Raw genomic sequence first — 16,911 nt, 5'->3', positions numbered from 1 at the left:
TGCTTTGTAATGCAATAACTGCACTAAATATAACCATGTATTATCTATCACAGTGTGCTAGCGTGAACCAAAACGCTCCTTTCCTCAATTTCTGAGAACAAAACAAAAAATGTAAAAGACATTTCCTGCCTGATGCTCTGTAGAATGCGTTCCATTTAAGAATTCCTTTTAAAAATGCTTAGTAAGATACGACTAAGTGAAATAAACATGACATTTTATGTACTTTTACATACTGCTGTTGTGCTTTCTGGAACGTTATCGTTGTTAGGACACCAATCTTGTCCATGAGGTTGATTTCAGAACCTTTGTTGGGTTATGAACTATGTTTGTTTTTAGGGTGTCGAAGTTGGTTTTATTCACTTCATATATATGTCAATGTAGCAAACATCACATTCCAATATACTCATCATACCCAGCTGAAGAAAGAACACATCACATCTACCAGGTATTTAATGTATCTCTTTACCCATTATTCTTTACTGGCTTAACATGGTTAACTCAAATGAATTAAAAAATAATTCTATACACAACGACATCACACTACCACTTTTCTCTGTTGGTGTTTAGGGCCAGTTTTTGTTTGGTTATAGTGGCTCTTTGAAATATGTGTAGACTTGGAGCTCACATGATGATCCATACCTTCCCTCCCCAGACAGACATCAGAACCCCTCTATTCTCCTGTAGTTAAAGCAGACAGCTATATGATCCCCATGCCCTAACGTCAGCCTAACATTTCATACAGCAGCCGGACTACAGAAGAGAAAGCAGAACTATGGAGTTATGAGAAGGGTCGAGGACTGGAGATGGTGGCAAGAGGGATGCAGAAAAGCAAAAGAAAGAGGATGAGAACAGTATAGAAGAAACCGAGGGAAGGAGGGGAATACAGTACATGTTGAGCCGGCAAAAGAGAGACAAAAAGACTGAAAACCCAGTGTGTGTACAGGGTGGCAGTTCCAAGCGAGGTGTATACATATAACTTGATCTGGCACTTTAGGCAAAGATGGTCTCTTCTTGGTGAGGATGGTCCCAGGCTTGTGCTGGGCGTCGGGGTGGTTGGACAGCTCAGGGGAACAGGTGGACACTGGGCTCTCCAGGAAGGCCTGCTTCAGGTCGTAGAACACCGATGAGTCCTCCTTAGTGAGGAAGGTCAGGGCCACACCGCTCTTCCCAGCACGACCCGTACGACCAATACGATGGATGTAGTCTGGAGGGGAGGGGGCAATGTCACAATATGTAAAAAGAATGTCTACAAATATGGAGGGACGTGCAATGGCAGCCTGTGCAAAGTTGCTATGATGTAACAAAAACCTGACAGGTGAGTGACCCCAGGAGCAAAGGTTCTGGAGGTGGTCTTACCCTCGATGTTCTTGGCCATGTCGTAGTTGAGCACCATGGAGACATCGTGGATGTCGATACCTCTCCCAGCCTCGTCGGTGGCCACCAGGATGTCCTTGGCTCCAGCCTTCAGGTTGGACAGGGCAAACTCTCTCTGCTCCTGGCCCTTGCCACTGTGCAACGTGCAAGCATTGTACTGAGAGAGACCAGGTGAGAGAGAGAAAGTAGAGAGACGTATTTGACCCAGGTCAGACTGGTAAACATATCCCAGAATAATAACGCCGGAGGTCTCACCCCCATCTTCTCCAGAGACTTGGCAAGCACGTCAACACCCTTCTTCTGGTTGACGAAGATGATGATGTGCGGCTCGAATCCGCGCGCCAACACTTCCAGGAGCCTCTTCCTGGAAGACGAGAAAACAAGGGAGACTCAGCATTAGCTACAGCTTCAGGGATAGCAGTGTGTGTGTGTGTGTGTGTGTGTGTGTGTGTGTGTGTGTTACCTCTTCTCTCCCTCTCCCATGAGCAGGACCTTTTGTTCCACTCTCTCGTGGGGTTTTCCAGCTGAGCCAATGTACACCACAGCTGGACGACGCAGGTAATTACGCAGGTAATCGCTCTACCGCTGCAGGCATGGTAGCTGTGAACATGACTGTCTGAAAAAGAGAGAGACGGATGGAGGAAGGAAGGGAGAGCGAGCAAGAGAGAGGGATAGGAGGAAGGGCAGGGGAACGAGAATTATCTTCTTAAGCTGACATTTTCTACAGTGTGTGAGTTTCTGTTTAGGCTTCTGTCATACATACATCACCTACTGTAGCTGAATGTGTGTAACAATCTGTTACCTGTCTGTACTTGTGTTTTCCCATCTCCAAGTTCATCTTCATTTTCTCTGGGTCCTCTGCCTCGTCCGTGTCTGGTTTCTGATTGGTCACAGGGATGTACTCCAGGATCTTCTGGACGTCAGGCTCGAAGCCCATGTCTATCATGCGGTCAGCCTCGTCCAGTACCACGTAGGTACAGCGGCCCAGGACCAGGTATCTGTTCTCCAACACGTCTATCAGACGACCCGGGGTGGCTATCACTATCTGAAACACACACACAAAAATACGTTTACTCAGACTTCACATGCATGCGTCTTCATATTGGCATTATTATTGCGTGTGTGTGTGTGCGCGCGCGTTTTCTAGTGTCTGACCTCGCAGCCCATCCGGAGGCGGAAGCCCTGGTCCTCCCAGGAGATACCTCCAATGACGGCCACGGTGCGGATCCCCAGAGGTTTACCAAACTTAAGGGTCTCCTCCTCGATCTGCTGGGCCAGCTCACGGGTGGGGGCCAGGATCACTGCATACGGACCCTGGTCCGAGTCCTACATTAACAGGGGAAAGATGAGTTGAGAAGATGTGGTTCGATAGAAGGACATGCAACTCTTGACAGAGTAGTGAGGGATAACCCTCTGGCTGGGGAGGTGGCCTCACCTTTCATCCTTGGGCAGGGTAGTGATCCAGACCAATAGGGGGATGAGGAAAGCAGCTGTTTTACCGCTACCAGTCACAGCCATGCCGATGATGTCACGGTTCTGTAACCAATGGGTATAGCTTGCCTCTGGATAGGCGTTGGATCCTGGGTAACAAGGGAAACATTTTAATACAGCAAGTAATGGCTTCAGTGCTGATCAGGGGAAGACCCAAAGGTGGCATGTGTGCACACATCAAATCAAGTTTTATTGGTCACATACACATATTTAGCAGATGTTATTGCGGGTGTAGCAAAATGCTTGTGTTCCTAGCTCCAACAGTGCAGTAATATCTAACAATACACAACAATACACACAAATCTAAAAAGTAAAATAATGGAATTAATATAGAAATATTAGGACGAGCAATGTCAGAGTCCGGAATATAAATATATATGTATATGATGGGATGTAGAGACATTGCAGTACATGGATAGAATATGTACTATAGCTGTAGAATAAGTGGATCGAATAGTATATATATATCTACAGCAATAGTTGAATAGGATGGACTTGACTAGAAAACAGTATATATGTATGAAATGGGTAAAACACTATGTAAACATTATTAAAGTGACCAGTGTTCCATGTCTACGTACATAGGGCAGCAGTCTAAGGTGCAGGGTTGAGTAACCGGGTGGTAGCCGGCTAGCGGCACTAACTAGTTCAGGGCTGGGTACTGGGCACGTGTGTGTCTGTATCTGAAGTCTTCACAGCTGACCTTGTAGCCACAGTTGTCAATGACCTCCACGATGTGTGGGGGCAGGTTGTACTCCTTCCAGTTCCTGATGGGGTGGGGGGGATCTTGCCACCCTTTGTGGTGATACTGTAATCCTCCCTGAAGATACGCCAGTCCCTGTCCGCCATCTCCTCCAGCTTCTTCTGGGACCAGTGTCTGTCATCCCACCGCTGCTTGGCCTCCTTCTTACGCACCTTCTTCAGCAGCACCCTGAGAAGCAGGAGGGGAGGGCAGAGATTAGAGGGCGACAATGAACCGTTTTTAGCTGTTTCTGTAAATTAAAGACATAGATTTGAAGTGTTAGAGAGCATGGTAGTTTGTCAGGTGTGTTATTGTGTGTGTGACTCACTCCTCCTGCTCCTTCAGTGTGCGTCTCGTCTCCATCATGTCCACGTAGAAATGTGACTGATCTCTCTTCTGCTGCTTCAGGTCTATACCAGCTATGAAGCCGCGCCCATACAGCTGGACCTGGTGCTTCTCCTTATAACTGAGACAGAGGCAGAGAAGTTGGGGAGAGAGAAGAGAGTAGTTGAAAGCAAAATGTCTATTTAAGGAGCAAAGTGATTGAAGGTTGTAACCAGGTGTTACCCCACCATGGACGTAACCAAAAAATGATATCTACAACACCATGTTTGTGAAACTGTGACTTTATCGTCCCAGCGTTTATATGCAGAATCACATGGGGTTGTAGTCGGTAGAAGTGTCTTCAGAGGCGTCCCACTCAAAGACAAACTTTCTGTCGTTCAGGTCACGTGTCCGCCGGCGCTTCTTAGTCCCGCCCAGGTAACGCTCCTGGTTGGACAGAGACAGACAGATGTGAGAAGGCACAGTACACCTGCTCATACACTTAGTTCAACCAATCATATCAAAGCTTGTGATTTAACTAAATCAGAGAATCCCCACTGAGCATGCTTTTTAGTCCAGGGTCGTATTCACTAGGCACCCAACACATGAAAAAAGACAAACAGGGTGGGACTAAATTACGTTGTTCAATAAGAAACTTTGTTTTAAAATTTTGTTGCAAAATGTTTTTCTAGTGTGCACAAATGAATACAACCAAGAAATGGGCTTAGCCTGTGTTCCTGAAGCCGGCCCAAGGTAGAACCTCAATCTCCAGACTAACCTTGATGGCCTGGAGCTCCTTGCCCTTATTCTTCTCCTCTCTGATCTTCTGTCTTCCGTTGTCCGCTTGGTCCCCGTTGTTCTCACTCCATCCGCTCTCGTCTGTCCCTTTCCTGGGGGTTCTCTGGGAAACGGACAGACAAACCTCTGGGCTCACAATAAGTGTCTAACAGAGTGATACCAGAGACCTATGCTGTGTTCAGTGGAGTGCAACATTACTGAACGTTCAGATAGAAATACATGATGTAGAATAGACATGCTTCTCTGTCATGTAGAATAGGGAATCATTTAAGCTCTTTAGAAGACATTTCTGTCAGCAACTTTCAGAATGTTGCAACCTGACTTACCAACTCCCACTCACCTTCCTCCTGACTAACCCCAAGCTCCTCCTACTCACCCATCATCTTCCTCCCGATGTCCTGGAACATCCTCCTCTTTTTTCCTGTCCTCATCGATAGTGTTCTTCCTCTCCTCAGTCTGCTGCTGCCTCCTTTTCAGAGCCTCCGCCTCACGCTCTGCCTTGGACAGGAACTTGGGCTGAGAGAAAAAAAGAAAGAGGGGGAGAGAAATAAAGGGAAAGAGATTTTAAACTACAAACCCATTTTGTGTGGAGAAACATACCTTAAGATTCTTGATTGTTACACTCCCATCTTGCTCCTCACTGCAACACCAAACACAGAGACTACTAAATGGGTACTCTTATGGTCTCACCTTCGCCTCGGCCTCCTCCTCCGCTTTCTTCTTGGCTAGAAGCTCTTCTAGAGAGAGTGGCTGTACCTAAGAGAGAGTCACCATCACAACTCAAGATACATAACTAAGTGGTAGCTAGCTGGGCTTTGGAGAGACTATTCCCTTGTCTAACCTTTCCTTTCTTCTTTTTCTCATCATCTTCCTCTTTTTTCAAATCCTTCTCCCTCTTTATCCTGTCCTTGGACTTGGGGGAGACGCTTCTGTAAGGAGAAGCAACCACTCAAGTTGAAAAGGTAAAGAAAAAATCTCTGATAATGGCTCTGCATATTACGTGAGGGATGTTTTAAAGACACAAAGCGGGCGCGTTCCAGATGTTCCACACACATTCTGCTGAGAATATCAGATCTTTATAATGCCTACAGAAGTTAACGTCTCTGGGTGGAACCATATCAATAGGACACAATGATCTTGTAATCTGCTCAGGCCTGCACCCAATAGTCACCCTGTGACTAAAACAGCAGTCTGACTCAAGCCTACACACCTGGATTTCTTACTGTGGTCTTTGTCTCTGCGGTGAATGTTCTTGTCCTTGCGACCCCCCTCTCTGTCCTTGTCCCGGTCGCGCTCCTTGTCCTCTGGAGGGGAAGGAAAGGTCAGATACATAGAAATATTACCAACTTGTGATACACATTTTTAGAAACCCACTGGACACCTTTCACATACAGTGGGAAGATAGAGTCAGATACCAGATCTTGTTCGCTAGACAGAATAGTTGACAGTTTTTCCAAGCCATATCGTAGTGAATATCTACTCACTTCAACCAAAAGGTCGAAATGATTCTGGCTACTTGTTCGCATGCACCCACTACCAGCAATGCATCATTCAAACCTTTCTGCCGATTTGGATCGGTTGCGTTCACGAGAGCGTTGGCGTGGTTTCCGGTCCTTGGATGGGGAGCCTTTGCATTTCCGCTCCTTATCCTTGACTCCTGAGGTCTCTGCTGCATGGTTCTTGTCGGTTGATTCACCAGCCATCTGTGAGAACAGAAGGAGTTCTGAGTTGTAGGTCCTCAAGTCCATGTTGCCATTGTCTCAGTGTATTAGGTCACCAACCCCCATAAACTTCTTATTGTCTTCCTTTAATCGATTTCATGTTCAACACCTAATGGTGTTACCATCATCCTATCAACTAGCTAATCATCAAATACAATGATAATTCTAGTTAAGTGTTTAGTGATGGAATAAATCACACTCCACAACTAGCACTTGATCATGACTCTCAGTTCCATTACGGTACACATACGAGTCATTGGACAAAGGAGTCTTCTGTAGGGAGTTATGTTAAAGCCGTGATGCTTGGTCTGAACAATAGCATGCATCGCTTGTGATATGGGTTTGGAAGCATAAGGGACCTTATCTTTCATATCGGCTAGAAATTATTTCCAAAAAAACAAAAGGTTAAATTGATACACAGCTTTATAGGGTTAGGGTTCACACACGGCCATATTTACATATTGCAGCGCTTGTTTAGGGAAAACTGACCATGTGGACTACCTGTGTTAATTAGCTATATGCGTCTCCGAACACCTGTGTGTAAACGGAAGAGACGCCACAAACACGTTGTGACTGAAAAATAGTCGGCTGCAACGGTTTTAAAACAATGGACACAGTAAGTGTGTATTTTGCATTTGTGAAAATGTTTTTGTGATATGAAAGTAGATGGATTTATGTTTCTAGAACCGTAGCACAATTGAGAATCGGTTCACGTTTAGATGGCATTTTTTGGTTTCCAGAGCTAATTCACCCTTCAAACAGAAGGCTAAGGTCCTTAGACTAAAGTCATTTTAGCGAGGCTCCTTTTGTCCAATATTGGGCTCTCCATAACTATACTGAACAAAAATGTAAAAGCAACATGCAACAATCAACATTTTTACTGAGTTACAGTTTATATAAGGAAATCAATCAATTGAAATTAATTAATTAATCTATGGATTTCTCATGACTGGGAATACAGATATGCATCGGTTGATCACAGATACCTTAAGAAAAAGGTAGGGGTGTGGATCAGAATACCGTCAGTATCTGGTGTGACCCCCCATTTGCCTCATGCATCGCGACACATCTCCTTCACATAGAGTTGATAAGGCTGTTAATTGTGGCCTGTGGAATGTTGTCCCACTTCTTTTCAATGGCAGTGCAAAGTTGCTGGATATTGGCGGGAACTGGAACATGCTGTCGTACACATCGATCCAGAGCATCCCAAATATGCTCAATGGGTGACATGTCTGGTGAGTATGCAGGTCATGGAAGAACTGGGACATTTTCAGCTTCCAGGAATTGTGTACAGAGCCTTGCAACATGGGCCATGCATTATCATGCTGAAATATGAAGTGATGGCGGCGGATGAATGGCACGACAATGGGCCTCAGGATCTCGTCATGGTATCCCTGTCCATTTAAATTGCCAACAATAAAATAGAATTGTGTTTGTTGTCCGTAACTTATGCCTGCCCATACCATAACCCCACCATGGGGTGCTCTGTTCACAACGTCGACATCAGAAAACCACTCGCCTACAAAATGCTATTCACATGGTCCGCGGTTGTGAGGGCGGTTGGACGTACTGGCAAATTCTCTAAAATGACGTGGGAGGCGGCTTATGGTAGAGAAATTAACAAAATTCTGGCAACAGCTGGTGGACTTTCCTGCACTCTGCATGCCAATTGCATGCTCCCTCAAAACTTAAGACATCTGTGGCATTTTGTCTAACAAAATGGCACATTTTAGAGTGGCCTTTTATTGTCCCCGCACAAGGTGCACCTGTGTAATGATCATGTTTAATCAGCTTCTTGATATGCCAAACTTGTAAAGTGGATGGATTATCTTGACAAAGGAGAAATGCTCACAAACAGGGATTTAAACTAATTTGTGCACAAAATGAGAGAAATACGTTTATTGTGCAGATGGAACATTTGTTTACATTTTATTACAGCTCATTAAACCAACACTTTAAATGTTGCGTTTATATGTTTGTTCAGTATAACTAACGGTAGCTAGTTAGCAAGCTCTCTTGAATTAGTTGTTGTCCCCTGGCTTACATGGTTGGCTAGTGAACTACCTAAATGTCAAGTAATTAGCAAGAATGATATGATTATTATTGCAAGATTAACTCGCTAATTAACTAACGTTAGCTACCTAGCAAGCAAGCTTGTTTACAATGACTACCTGACAGACTACGTTTCGTGGATTCAAGTCCAAACATTATTTATAAATACTGCACCTTTAGGTTTTTACAGCACACAGAGGTAAAATACATGTATAAAACTTTAATTACGAACCTTTGCCACTTGAAAACTAAATGCCTCCCAACTATCTTCCCTTTAACAGTACCAAGCCGCCTTCTTGCACGACGCCACAGGAAATTAACAGCGGATTCAGATTTTGGGAATTGTAGTTTCTGAGTTTAGCGCACAGGTATAAAATAACCAGGGTCGTTGAACAGTGGAGTTTAATCCATACCTCATACAGTAGTTTCAAATTTCAATGTCGCATGCACAAGTACAAGTACAGTGAAATGCCTTTCTTGCAACAATGCAATAATCAATAACAATATTACTAGAAAAAAAACATGAGAAATAAGATTAATAAATACACAATAAAGTAAGTAGGTAAGCATACTATTTACAGGAAATATTTAAAAAGTCAGTTCTAATACCATATTTACATGGGAAAGGATACTGAAGTGATGGAGTTAGATACAATACCGTTCAAAGTTTGGAGTCACTTAGAAATGTCCTTGTTTAAAAAAAAAAAATGTGTCCATTAAAATAACATCAAATTGATCAGAAATACAGTGTAGACATTGTTAATGTTGTAAATGACTATTGTAGCTGGAAACGGCTGATTTTTAATGGAATATCTACATAGGCGTACAGAGGCCCATTATCAGCAACCATCACTCCTGTTTTCCAATGACACGTTGGCTTAGCTAATCCAAGTTCATCATTTTGCAAAGTTAACAAACAGATCACCGACCATTTCGAATCTCACCGTATCTTCTCCGCTATGCAATCTGGTTTCAGAGCTGGTCATGGATGCACCTCAGCCACGCTCAAGGTCCTAAATGATATCATAACCGCCATCGATAAGAGACATTACTGTGCAGCCGTATTCATCGACCTGGCCAAGGCTTTCGACTCTGTCAATCATCACATTCTTATCGACAGATTCATCAGCCTTGGTTTCTCAAATGATTGCCTCGCCTGGTTTACCAACTACTTCTCTGATAGAGTTCAGTGTGTCAAATCGGAGGCCCTGTTGTCCGGACCTCTGGCAGTCTCAATGGGGGTGCCACAGGGTTCAATTCTCGGGCCGACTCGCTTCTCTGTATACATCAATGGTGTCGCTCTTGTTGCTGGTGATTCTCTGATCCACCTCTACGCAGACGACACCATTCTGTATACTTCTGGCCCTTCGTTGGACACTGTGTTAACTAACCTCCAGACGAGCTTCAATGCCATACAACTCTCCTTCCGTTGCCTCCAACTGCTTTTAAATGCAAGTAAAACCAAATGCATGCTCTTCAACCGATCACTGCCCGCACCTGCCCACCCGTCCAGCATCACTACTCTGGACGGTTCTGACTTAGAATATGGACAACTACAAATACCTAGGTGGACAACTACAAATACCTAGGTGTCAGGTTAGACTGTAAACTCTCCTTCCAGACTCACATTAAGCATCTCAAATACAAAATTAAATTTCGCAACAAAGCATCCTTCACTCATGCTGCCAAACATACCCTCGTAAAACTGACCATGCTAAGAATCGAGATCTTCGGCGATGTCATTTATAAAATAGCCTCCAACACTCTACTCAACAAATTGGATGCAGTCTATCACAGTGCCATCCGTTTTGTCACCAAAGCCCCATATTCTACCCACCACTGCGACCTGTACGCTCTCGTTGGCTGGCCCTCGCTTCACTCTCATCGCCAAACCCACTGGCTCCAGGTCATGTATAAGTCTCTGCTAGGTAAAGCCCCGCCTTATCTCAGCTCACTGGTCACCATAGGAGCACCCACTCGTAGCACCCACTCTAGCAGGTATATCTCACTGGTCACCCCCAAAGCCAATTCCTCCTTTGGCCGCCTTTCCTTCCAGTTCTCTGCTGCCAATGACTGGAACGAACTGCAAAAATCACTGAAGCTGGAGACTCATATCTCCCTCACTAGCTTTAAGCACCAGCTGTCAGAGCAGCTCACAGATCACTGCACCTGTACATAGCCCATCTGTAATATAGCCCATCCTACTAACTCATCCCCATACTGTATTTATTTATTTATCTTGCTCCTTTGCACCCCAGTATCTCTACTTGCACATTCATCTTCTGCACATCAATCACTCCAGTGTTTAATTGGTATATTGGAATTACTTCGCCACTGTATATAGATTTTTTCTACTGTATTATTGACTGTATGTTTGTTTATTCCATATGTAACTCTGTGTTGTTGTATGTGTCGAACAGCTTTGCTTTATTCTTGGCCAGGTTGCAGTTGTAAATGAGAACTTGTTCTCCACTAGCCTACCTGGTTAAATAAAGGTGAAATAAAAAATACAAAAAATAAAAATGTGCATGTGTATGAGGTAATTGTGGTAGATATGTACATATAGGTAGGGTAAAGTGACTAGGCAACAGGATAGATAATAAGCAGCAGCAGCGTATGTGATGAGGCAAAAGACTGCAAAAGGTGGGTCAATTTGGTTAACTATTTAGCAGTCTTATGGCTTGGGGGTAGAAGCTGTTCAGGGTCCTGTTGGTTTCAGACTTGGTGCATCGTTACCACTTGCTGTGCGGTAGCAGAGAGAACAGTCTATGAGAGAAGCTGGAGTCTTTGACAATTTTGACACGAGTGTCTACTTAAATCAGTGCATTCGTTACAATGTAAACATTACAAAACTTCTATTAAATCAAATAAGCCTCAGGAGGCAAATTAGCAATTACATTTTTTGTTGACCATTTTTCAACACTCTCTCATTGATCTCCATACAAAAATGCCTTACTTCGTGGGCTTATATTCGTGGACAGATTTTGGGCAGAGTAAATAACACCTCTTGCTTCACCTCTTCCTCTCTGCTGTTGTGCAGGAAAAGAGTGGGGAACTCTCCCTCTAGCCTGGGTGACATGGTGTCTGGGAGCTGGAGGACCATGTCGCCATCTGGTGGTAAATATACGAATTACAACATCAGACCTTGTACTTAATTTGTTTTCAAAAGACAAACAGAAGCAAAAGCAGATAGGTTTTTATAATGTAGTTTTCTCTGATACAAGCATGAACCTGTTTTACAGGGTGTAATTTTTCACCAATTATAGGAACTTCTAGCTTTGATTAACACTCTTTCCCTTGGTATCTCGCTCTTCTTTCATACAGGAACACATTCCTCCATATGACGTCGTCCCATCTATGAGGCCATTGGTCTTAGTAGGACCGTCCCTGAAGGGCTATGAGGTAAACGTCTCTCTCTCTGTCTCCCTTCCAGTAAGGCTTAAAACAGTTTCTCTACCAGGAGCAGGCAAGCTATGCATCTTCTTCCTTGGGGGACCGAATTACACCGGAGATTTGACTAAATGGGTGCCAGTTAAGCTAACCATCTGAGGTAACGGTTGGTTGAAAAACACTTTCCTAGAACCAGTTAAGCGCAACCTCTAGTCTGCTCCAACTAGTGATACGGATTAACATTCTCATTTCTCTCTCTGCGCCACAGCTGAATAATATCTAATTCAGACAGTGGAATTAATAACACCAAGTTTGGCTAATTCATTGATCTACAGTTGAAGTCAGAAGTTTACATACACCTTAGCCAAATACATTTAAACTCAGTTCTTCACAATTCCTGACATTTAATCCAAATAAAATGTCCCTGTTTTAGGTCAGTTAAGATCACCACTTTATTTTAATAATGTGAAATGTCAGAATAATAGTAGAGAGAATGATTTATTTCAGCTTTTATTTCTTTCATCACATTCCCAGTGGGTCAGAAGTTTTCATACACTCAATTAGTATTTGGTAGCATTGCCTTTAAATTGTTTAACCTGGGTCAAACGTTTTGGGTAGCCTTCCACAAGCTTCCCACAATAAGTTGAGTGAACTTTGGCCCATTCCTCCTGACAGAGCTGGTGTAACTGACTCAGGTTTGTAGGCCACCTTGCTCGCACACATTTTTTCAGTTCTGCCCACAAATAGGATTGAGGTCAGGGCTTTGTGATGGCCACTCCAATACCTTGACTTTGTTGTCCTTAAGCCATTTTGCCACAACTTTGGAAGTATGCTTGGAGTCATTGTCCATTTGGAAGACCCATTTGCAACCAAGCTTTGACTTCCTGACTGATGTCTTGAGCTGTTGCTTCAATATATCCACATAACTTTACTTCCTCATGATGCCATCTATTTTGTGACGTGCACCAGTCCCTCCTGCAGCAAAGCACCACCACAACATGATGCTTCCACCCCCGTGCTTCACGGTTGGGATGGTGTTCTTCGACTTCCAAGCCTCCACCTTTTTCCTCCAAACATAACCATGGTCATTATGGCCAAACAGATCTGTTTTTGTTTCATCAGACCAGAGGACATTTCTCCAAAAAGTATGATTTTTGTCCCCATGTGCAGTTGCAAACCGTAGTCTGGCTTTTTTATGGTGGTTTTGGAGCAGTGGCTTCTTCCTTGCTGAGCGGCCTTTCAGGTTATGTCAATATAGGACTAGTTTTACTGTGGATATAGATACTTTTGTACGTGTTTCCTCCAGCATCTTCACAAGATCCTTTGCTGTTGTTCTGTGATTTATTTGCACTTTTCGCACCAAAGTACGTTCATCTCTAGGAGAAAGAACGCGTCTCATTCCTGAGCAGTATGACGGCTGCGTGGTCCCATGGTGTTTATACTTGCGTACTATTGTTTGTACAGATGAACGTGGTACCTTCAGGCGTTTGGAAATTGCTGCCAAGGATGAACCAGACTTGTGGAGGTCTACAATTTTCTTTCTGAGGTCTTGGCTGATTTCTTTTGCTTTTCCCATGATGTCAAGCAAAGAGGCACTGAGTTTGAAGGTAGGCCTTGAAATACATCCACAGGTACACCTCCAATTGACTCAAATGATGTCAATTAGCCTATCAGAAGCTTCTAAAGCCATGACATAATCTTCTGGAATTTTCCAAGCTGTTTAAAGGCACAGTCAACTTAGTGTATGTAAACTTCTGACCCACTGGAATTGTGATACAGTGAATTATAAGTGAAATAATCTGTCTGTAAACAATTGTTAGAAAAATTACTTGTGTCATGCACAAAGTAGATGTTCTAACCAACTTGCCAAAACTATAGTTTGTTAACAATACATTTGTGGAGTGGTTGAAAAACTAGTTTTAATGACTCCAACCTAAGTGTATGTAAACTTCCTACTTCAACTGTTAATGCTGTCTGATGTTTATTTGATCTGGGGTTCAAATTCAATGAATTTCAAAGTATGCTTCTTTAGGGAAGAGGATTTCTCACGTACTGTACACATTTTGCCAAAGGTGCATGGTGAAGCTGGATGCTTAGACTTAGAGATACTGGGGTAAAGTTGTATGTTTTTTATCCTGATGCTTAGCTAGTTTCTTTGAAAATGATATGTGTGTATCCAAGATCTTTCTCTCCCTTTGTCTTTCTCTACCCTCTCTCAGGTGACATATATGATGCAGAAATCTCTGTTTGACTTCCTGAAACACAGGTTTGATGGAAGGTTAGTATAGACAGGCATCATAATTAACCTACAGCTGCAGATTCATGTAGTTAATTGTTTACTTCTCTATTGTATGTGTAGCGTGGTTCGTTCTGCGTTGTGTACTTTTAATTAGGACACTGCCACAACTGGAGGTCTGCTGGTTGGATTCTTTTTATTTGCCCTGCACACGAAGAGACAACACACAATATTTTAGCCCTTGGCGCAGTCACAGCTCTCAGGCACCTGCACAAGCACATGGACACTCACTCAACCACTGTCCCAAGTACTCACAAGTTAACATAGGTACCCTAGTTAGCGAGCTCGGTGAAACTTGTTAACATAAATCTTTATATTGTCCACATTGTAACAAACGTATAGTTGCATAACAGCACATTGTGTAACATTACCACGGTTTTATATCGAACAATTTCGGAGCCAAGGACAACATACCTTGCTAGCCAAAGGTCAGGCAAGAGAGAACAATAAGGAGGTACGGAAATACAGATAACCCGCGATTGGCCAAACCAAAATATACAAAACTTTTACAATAACGTGTATGTACAATATTGATATGAAAAACTGTTTGTACACCAAAAACTAACATTAGTTATGCAGCTGTAATTAAATTTAAAAAACACACTGAATTATTATTATCATTATCAAATTATTAACATCCCCTCTTGACCTGGACTATTTGAATTGGTCCTTGTGTGCAACTTGGTGCATAATCTAGGGGAACAACATCCCACTGATTGTCACGACTTCTACCGAAGTCGGCTCCTCTCCTTGTTCGGGCGGCGTTCGGCGGTCAACGTCACCGTTCTAGCCATCACCGCTCCATTTTTCATTGATCCATTTGTTTTGTCTTGTTCCCTGCACACCTGGTTTTCATTCCCCAATCACACTGCATGTATTTATTCCTCTGTTCCCCCTCATGTCTTTGTGTGAAATTGTTTGTTACATGTTAATTGTTGACGCGCCAGACTGGTTTACTTATACCGTGTTGTTCAGGAAGATGTTTATTGTTAAACATAAATTACTGTGCACTTTTGCCTATGGGCTGGAGGTTTTTGGCGCAGTTGCGTCTGTCTGCTGGTTTCTCCTGTCTCAATAAAGAGTGCGCCTGTTCATAACTCTCTGCTCTCCTGTACCTGACTTCGCTACCAGTACGCACACACCTGACACTGCTACATATGCACATCTATGACACAATTGTTATTTTGTTTGCTTTCTCTCTGTTTGGTCCCTTTCTGAATCACCATCACAACTGTGGTCTTCTATCTGTAGTGTGTATTAGCAGCGTATTTGTGTTATTTGTGTTTATCATGTTTTGTTTTTGACACCTGCAGAATCTCCATTACACGCATCACGGCAGACCTTTCTCTAGCCAAGAGATCTGTCCTCAACAAGAGGCCCATCATGGAGAGATCCAATACTCGCTCCAGCCTGGGTGAGTACTCACACACACGCACGCACGCACGCACGCACGCACACACACACACACACACACACACACACACACAGATGTAGTGTAAGTGGGCCTCATTGAGGATATATGACGATATCTTTTCATCTTTTGAATTTCTCTTGTTTATTAAGCCTTTATAAATCCTTCTTTATAAAGCTACCTTCTCCTCTATCTCCCTCTCTCCCTGTCTCTCCTCCCCACTCTCTCCCAGGTGCTCCAGAGGCTGATCAAGTCCCGGGGGAAGTCTCAGAGCAAACATCTGAACGTGCAGATGATGCCTGGGGACAAGCTGTCTCAATGCCCCCCTGTACGCGGACACATTTTACATTTCAGTCATTTATCAGACGCTCATATCTAGAGCAAGTTACAGAAGCAATTAGGGTTAAGTGCCTTGCTCAAGGGGCACATCGACAGGTTTTTAATTTTTGGTTACTGGCCCAACACTTTTAACCACTAGGCTACCTGCTTACCCACCATACAGTACTATTCACAATTGCAACCCAACCAACTGTCTGGCTTTGATTACCCTCCCACTGTTCCCTAATAGGAGATTTTTGATGTTATTCTGGATGAGAACCAATTGGAGGATGCATGTGAGCACTTAGCTGAATACTTAGAAGTCTACTGGCGTGCCACTCATCTTCCCCGCACCACCCCTATCAACAGGCTATTGGAGCAGAACATCATGATCCCGCCCTCAGCCGTCTCTAGCCTACAGGTGAGATGCTTTCATATGGAAGGAGGAGGGAAGGTGGAGAGGAACAGAGATAGTTGGAGAAGGGAGAATGGAAAGAGGACAGATTATGGGAGGGGTTTCTTTATTAGGGTAGGGGAGGTCTTTATGTGGTTGTTGTGTTGCAGCTCTTACAGTACTATGCCAGATTCACCCTCTCCCCTCCCTCTCTCATGTCTGTCTGTCTGTCTGTCTGTCTGTCTGTCTGTCCATCCGTCTTCTCACTCATCCCTCATTAACGTTTTTGCAGTTTTCTGTAACACAGGAATTAATTGAATGAATGAAGAACAATTTTTAAAAGGGTTACAGTTTCCTCTGTCTTACATTCTGTATGCAATACAAAGCCTAAGATTGAAAGACTTAAAACGCCTTAGCCTATTTGGACTTCCACTGTGTGTAAGTCGAAAAAATTGCACAAATGTATTTGTTGATGGTTGCTTTGTAATGCAATAACTGCACTAAATATAACCATGTATTATCTATCACAGTGTGCTAGCGTGAACCAAAACGCTCCTTTCCTCAATTTCTGAGAACAAAACAAAAAATGTAAAAGACATT

At 43.4% G+C, this 16,911-nt stretch overlaps 2 pseudogenes across 1 annotated transcript; one reads left to right on the top strand and one right to left on the bottom strand.

Annotated features, from left to right (window-relative positions):
- Positions 1-434: 434 nt before the first annotated feature.
- LOC106566719 (putative ATP-dependent RNA helicase DDX23) lies at positions 435-8,812 on the bottom strand (annotated as a pseudogene). The gene is made up of 18 exons (XR_014380003.1): positions 8,735-8,812; positions 6,287-6,432; positions 6,104-6,110; positions 5,940-6,031; positions 5,571-5,658; positions 5,420-5,485; positions 5,106-5,245; positions 4,710-4,832; positions 4,266-4,378; positions 3,936-4,073; positions 3,569-3,796; positions 2,805-2,954; positions 2,530-2,702; positions 2,177-2,419; positions 1,838-1,990; positions 1,630-1,738; positions 1,357-1,531; positions 435-1,204 (listed from the first exon to the last, which is right to left on the bottom strand). The product of XR_014380003.1 is annotated as a putative ATP-dependent RNA helicase DDX23 (transcript).
- Positions 7,058-16,633, top strand: LOC145859992 (voltage-dependent L-type calcium channel subunit beta-4-like; annotated as a pseudogene).
- Positions 16,634-16,911: the final 278 nt, after the last annotated feature.

The sequence above is a fragment of the Salmo salar genome, chromosome 13 (assembly GCF_965601325.2).
Source record: "Salmo salar chromosome 13, fSalSal1, whole genome shotgun sequence".
NCBI classification, from domain to species: domain Eukaryota; kingdom Metazoa; phylum Chordata; class Actinopteri; order Salmoniformes; family Salmonidae; genus Salmo; species Salmo salar.
Note: the sequence above shows the minus strand (reverse complement) of the source record. Positions and strands in the feature narration are given on the sequence as shown.